Consider the following 6,899-nt stretch of genomic DNA (forward strand, 5'->3'; position numbering starts at 1 on the left):
ATAATGACCTGTTGTTTTGCTCTTGTGCAATTCCTCTTGGGAGCATTCTATGTGCAGTTGCATATATATGAGCTGAGTTTGTGTGTATTCATGCATATCATCTCTCTGGGAGGCTGTATCACAGTGATGGCGAACCTTTTTGAAACCGAGTGCCCAAACTGCAACCCAAAACCCACTTATTTATCGCAAAGGGCCAACACGGCAATTTAACCTGAATACTGAGGTTTTAGTTAAGAAAAAATGGTTGGCTCTGAGGCGTGCATTACTCGGGAGTAAGCTTGGTGGTAGTTGTTGGCTTTGCTTTGAAGCGACCATGCAACTCTTCAAACTGGTGAATCACAACCCTAGGAGGGTTTACTCAGAAGCAAGCCCCATTGACAGCAACTGAGCTTACTCCCAGGTAAAGGATCTCGCTTTAGTTCTTTGCATGAAAATCAGTGGGGTTTAACAGCGCTTAACAGGGTTACCTATACTGCTTCCCCAAAACTAGGTCTTAGGTTTAATGCTAATAATCGAGCCCAGTGGCCCAGGCCAACCTAGATGTGGGGGGGGGGGATTTCCCCCCCCCCCACATGATGAACTCTGCGTGCCCACAGAGAGGGCTCTGAGTGCCACCTCTGGCACCCGTGCCATAGGTTCGCCATCACTGCTGTATCAGAAAAACAACAACAAATGCTTTTGCTAATCAGCCAACGGAGTTTTCAATCAGTCAGCCACAATATAGCTTAACTACCCCTCTTGCTTTGGCTATGTAATTACTATGTCCGCAAACGCTTGGCCAGTGTTGGATCTAAAAAGGGGTTGTCATCCGCTGCTGCAGCCATGTTGCTTTAGTCATTAATGTGGTGAATCATTACTCTAGCGTAACTTTTAAAGGCAGAAAGCAGAACAAATAGATTTGTTGACATGCAAGGGGAATTCCAGCTGGTTCCTGCTACCTGCAGTTTGTTCATGCATGAAGAACGGATTGCTGATCAAAGTACATTGAAAAACTGGTTCTCACTTAGGCTGCTTCTACATCTCCCTAACTTTTGCAATTCAAGGCTATGGTGTAGGGTAGAAAAAAGGTCAACCAACGGTGTGGTTCTAAGAACTGCATCCTTCTCACTGAAGTCAAGGGGTGAGTATTTATAACCCTGTTGTCCAATCATTTTCAGTCTGAATTCCAGAGTCTTCAGGCTGTGTTTTTTCTATCCATCAAGAATGAAACAGGAAGGAGATAAGAATGAATTATTAGATTTTTTTAAAAAAATAAGACCCGTCCAAAAATGTTTCCAAATAATGTCCTCCAATATTTGAAAATTTTAGATTTGGAAGATGTGAGGTGAACATTTCATCTGCAAGAAAGAGATGGTTCCTTTTTTTTTCCTGAAAGGCACCAAATGTTCAAATAAAGACATGTGGATTTCCAAAACATTAATGTCGAAAATGGGAAAAGCAGAAATTTGGCCCAAAACTTTGGTTTGGTTCAGGAGCAGCAGTGGCGTAGGAGGTTAAGAGCTCATGTATCTAATCTGGAGGAACTGGGTTTGATTCCCAGCTCTGCCGCCTGAGCTGTGGAGGCTTATCTGGGGAATTCAGATTAGCCTGTACACACCCACACATGTCAGCTGGGTGACCTTGGGGTAGTCACAGCTTTTCAGAGCTCTCTCAGCCCCACCTACCTCACAGGGTGTTTGTTGTGAGGGGGGAAGGGCAAGGAGATTGTCAGCCCCTTTGAGTCTCCTGCAGGAGAGAAAGGGGGGATATAAATCCAAACTCTTCTTCTTCTTCTTCTTCTTCTTCTTCTTCTTCTTCTTCTTCTTCTTCTTCTTCTTCTTCTTCTTCTTCTTCTTCTTCTTCTTCTTCTTCTAAGATGTGACGTCACTTTCATAATTTATAAATGATCTATTGTTGAATTCACAGTCAATATAGATTGAGTTAGCAGTTCATGCCATGCCTATTCAAGGGTAATTTTGTATTGTTGATGAAAGATTTCTATTCCACCTTTCCATAAAATAGTTCCAAAGTGGCTTAACAGTGCCATACAATAATAATACAATTGATATGGTCACTAAAAGTATTAAAAGAGGGAGGTCCCAACACAACAAAAACCCAACACAAAGAGCAGAATACGAGTTTAATAAACATTAAACATAACAAAAGTGATACTGCAGCAAAGCAAAGCAGCCAGAAAACTTTCTGACAAATTGAAACGTGTTGTAACAAACAAATTACAAACGCTTTACCCAATTATGTTGAGCAGCAGGAGTCCGTGAAATGTTTTCCTTGACAACAATTTCCCCGAATTACATTGCACCACAGATCAAAAGGAGACATTTTGTCACTGGTAGCATTTCATCAACAACAATTTCATCCCATTTTGCCACCAGTAGACAACAAACATTGCAATTATATGTAAAATTGTTGAAATCAGCCGACTTGAGATCCGTACTTTCAGGCCTCAATCCTGTAGCCTCCATGCATGAAAAGCAGCATTCAGAGGGACTCTTCCAGAGCCTAATGTCCTTCTTCCTTCCCCTATAAGTCTGCCCTACAACTAGGCCATATGCTTCCAACTAAGTTTTGCATTTGTCATTTCTGTCGACCTCCCTGCAATAACCAGACTCTTGAATGCAGAAATCGGTTTAGTGAACAGGAACAAACAGATACAAGACAGCGTCTGCTGAAACTGAGTTGCAGTACAGCATTGCTTGGGTACTGTCCCTTCCCCAGATATCTGTCCAACCCCCACCCTCAGGATCAGCAGGGTGAAATCACTAACAGCTTTCTCAAGCAGTGCACAGAGTTCAAGCTCAAGCCAAAGATAAGGCCAGGCACTAGCCAGCCCAGAGGGTAAGAAAGCCCAGAGGGCCACGCCTGCTCTGTCAGGTAGGGTTTTCATCCTCCACATGGGGCCCAGAGATCTCTCAGAATTACAGTAGTTATCCAGACAACGTAACTCAGTTCCCTGGGAGGAAATAGTCGCTTTGGAGGGTGGACTGTGTAGTACTATTCCCAAATGAGCTCCCTTTTCTTTCCCAACACCACCTTCCTGAGAATCCACCCGCAAATCTCCCAACCCAGAGTGTCAGAACTAAGGGTGATTCCCCACTGGCAGATTTCACCTAGGTTCGACCCGGTTCCTGTAAACTAGGTCGACTCCAGTCACTCCTCACAGCCGCTGTGTTCGACTCAATTCTTCTATAACTGAGCTCAAGAGGGCGGGATCGTCTTTGGTACCGGTTTTGCTCCTCATTTCCCATTGGCGGGAAATGTGAGCATGCGTCCTTTTTTTTTAACGTTTTCATACATCGCAGCTACGTAGCTTTGTAGAATTTCCACCGAAACAGTGATCGAAGCTTTTAAACTACCGACAACACAGAAAAAAAATTAAAATAAAATAAAATAACATGAAAACAGTGCCCGGACAAGGTGCACTTTTTCCCTCCGAGACTCTCCCGCTCAGCGCATACACAAACCGCGGGCCTTTGGCTGGACGGGAGTTTCGTTGTCGTAGCAACATAGCTTCGAAAATGGCGGTTAAAAAGGCGCGTTTTTCCCCTTCACAACCCTCCGTTCTGCACGTGCTCACAAACCAGTATTTGATTGACTAAACGGGAGAGTCGCCTCACCGACGATTCCCCACTGAGTTTCTACAACTGAATCCAACCTAGTTTCAGGGAAGAAGCTGTACTTCATAACTGGAATCAGAAATTCCATTTCTGAGGGGGACAAAACTGGGACAGAACAAGGACGAACTCAGTGGCAGTGGGGAGTTGCTGGGTCGAACCTAGTACTAAACTGAGTCGACTCTGCCAGTGGGGAATCACCCTAAGTTTCTATTCCAGTTTTAGTTTCAGTTTCGTTTTCCCTTGATCCCCTGGTTCCCGCCACTCCAAAGGACCGCCCACACACCCTATATATACTGAAACTGAGGGCAAGAACCCTCAGTTCCAGCACCCTGTATCTAGTGCGACATAAATCAATAAAACTTGTTCCTTTTCATAAAGTCAGCTTTATTTGTGTGTGTTCAGCCTTGCATTGTGCTGGAACTCACTCTCAACAATTCTGCCGTTAACCCAGATGCTTGAAAGAGATGGCTGGCTCTGGAGAACACTTTCACTACCCTGGACTCTCCCCAGGGGGGAGAGGCATTGCGACATGGCGCCCCACACCCGAAAGAGTGGAAGAACACCCACCACGACGCTCGTCCTGGACGGGGGTCAGGACCTTCCGAGACGACGTGGATTCAACGCACGGCCGCCTAACATCATTTGCAGTGGAATCCCCTGTGGCGGGGGGGAGGTCACCCCCTGACGCAGAAGAACGGGACCGGGACAACCAGGCACTACAGCTATGAAACGAAGAGATCACCCAGGAGCGGGACCAACTGACAGCAGATTTCGCAATCCTACAGGACCAGGTGGCGTTTCTGATGGCAGAGCGGAGGGACGCAGCAGCCCCGCTCGCGCCGCCAAGAGGCCCGCTTGACAACAGGGAAGATGAACTAAGGGCTGACGTACACTCCCTACAGCAACATGTCCATGATGCTTGGGACTAGTTTGACACATGAGGAGAATTGCATCACACATTTGGGTTTTCACAGGTACTTGGCATTTCAGCCAAATTTGCATTTTGCAGTCAACAGCTGACACTGTTTACATATCATAGGTCAGTGGGATGTGTTCGTCTCCACCTAGTGTTGGTCCATGAAACTTAGGACTAGTTTCACACATAAGGAAACTCCCATGTAACACATTTGGGTTTTCACAGGAACGTACTATTTCAGCCGAATTGCATTTTGCGGTCAAGAGCTTCAACTGTTAACATATCATAGGTCAGTTGTATCTCTTCACGTCTCCACCTAGTATTGGTCAATGATGCTTAGGACTAGTTTGACACATGAGGAGAATTGCATCAAACACATTTGGGGTTCCACAGGTACTTTCTTTTTCACCCAAATATGCATTTTGCAGTCAACAGCTAAAACTGTTAACATATCATAAATCAGTGGGATCTCTTCAAGTCACCACCACGTCCATGATGCCTAGGACTAGTTTGACACATGAGGAGAATTGCATCAAAGACATTTGGGTTTTCACAGGTACTTACTATTTCAGTCGAATTTGCATTTTGCACTCAAGAGCTACAACTGTTGACATATCATAGGTTAATGGGATCTGTTCAAGTCTCCACCTAGTGTTTATCCATGATGTTTAGGACTACTTTGACACAGGAAGAAACTTCAATCTAACACATTTGGGTTTCCACAGGTACTCACTGTTTCACCCAAATTTGAAGTCAAGAGCTAAAACAGTTAATGTATCATAGGTCAATGGGATCTCTTTATGTCTCCACCTAGTGTTTGTCTCCACCTAGTGTTTGTCCAACAACTAGTTTCACACGTCAGGAAACTTCCATCAAACACATTTGGGTTTCCACAGGTACTTACTGTTTCAGCCAAATTTACAATTTGCAGTCAAGAGTTAAAATTGTTAACGTATCATAGGTCAATGGGATCAAGGTCTCCAACTAGTGTTGGTCAATGATGCTTAGTACTGGATAGACACATGAGTAGAATTGCATCAAACACATTTGGGTTTCCACGGGTACTTACTATGTCAGCCAAATTTCCATTTTGCAGCTAAAACTCTTAGCATATCCAATTCAATTCAATAAGGCTTTATTGGCATATACACGATAGTATAAAAATACAGTTCCAGTTAAAAAGTGAATAGTAAAAAACTTCGCATTTGTCATACATTCAGTTTACAAACATCTGACAAAAACTTTGCCACTATAAGGCAACAATGAAAATCCTGACAATTTAAAAGCGTAACTACTTTATCTGATTCAGTATAATCAATCATAGAGTCTATGGCTTGAGATAACAGACTGGATCGGAGTTCTTGGTATAATAAGCAGTTCAGGAGAATGTGTGGGATGGAATCCAGCTGTCCTATGCTACAGGTACAGAACCTCTTATCACTTAGAAGACCTTTAAGTCTTCCTCTATGTAGCAGAGATGGCATGATGTTAAATCTAGCCAGCATATAGGCTCTCCTGTGTATGGGATTTGTGAGTGCTGTAATATAATAGGCTGGGTATCCCTGCGTGAAAGGAATTGACATATTCGTTGGTGAACAAGATTTATTTGCCAAGCTCTGCAGTTGTTGATAGTCCATTGCTAACAGCCTCTCTTTAATGAGGGCAAAAGTTTCAGTAAAGGTTAGCATGTTGAAGGAGTCACTGTCATAACCCAGTTTCCCGATCTTTGCTGTAACTATTGTGCACCATTTTGAATGGTGGAGTTCACTCAAGGTAAGTTGGATCAATGAGTTTCTGGAGCTTCGGTAGTGAATATTTAACCAGAATTTTATAATGATTAGCCAAATAGTGGCCTCTATAGAATATTGGCCAGATTCTAAACATAAGACTGTGTACGGGACGCAGTTTGGCACGCCAAATAATTTGTGCAAGATTTTGGAGTGGAACGATTTGATAATGCTGTTATTCAGAATTAGCCAAATATGAGCTCCATAGAGTAGCTGTGCTCTCACCTTCGCTTGGAAGACTTGCAGAGCTGGGGGAATATATTGGTTACCCCTGGAGTAGCATATCATAGGTTAGTGGGAAACTTCCATGTAAGACATTTGAGTTTTAACGGGTACTTACTATTTCAGCCAAATTTGCATTTTGCAGTCAACAGTGGGATCTCGTCAAGTCTCCACCTAGTGTTGGTCCATGATGCTTAGGACTAGTTCGACACATGAGGAGAATTGCATCAAACACATCTGGGTTTTCACAGGTAGTTACTATTTCAGCCAAATTTGCACTTTGCAGTCAATAGCTAAAACTGCTGACATATCATACCTCACTTGGATCTCTTCACATCTCCACCTAGTGTTTGTCCATGA

The sequence above is a fragment of the Sphaerodactylus townsendi genome, linkage group LG07, assembly GCF_021028975.2.
Source record: "Sphaerodactylus townsendi isolate TG3544 linkage group LG07, MPM_Stown_v2.3, whole genome shotgun sequence".
In the NCBI taxonomy this organism is placed as follows: Eukaryota; Metazoa; Chordata; class Lepidosauria; order Squamata; family Sphaerodactylidae; genus Sphaerodactylus; species Sphaerodactylus townsendi.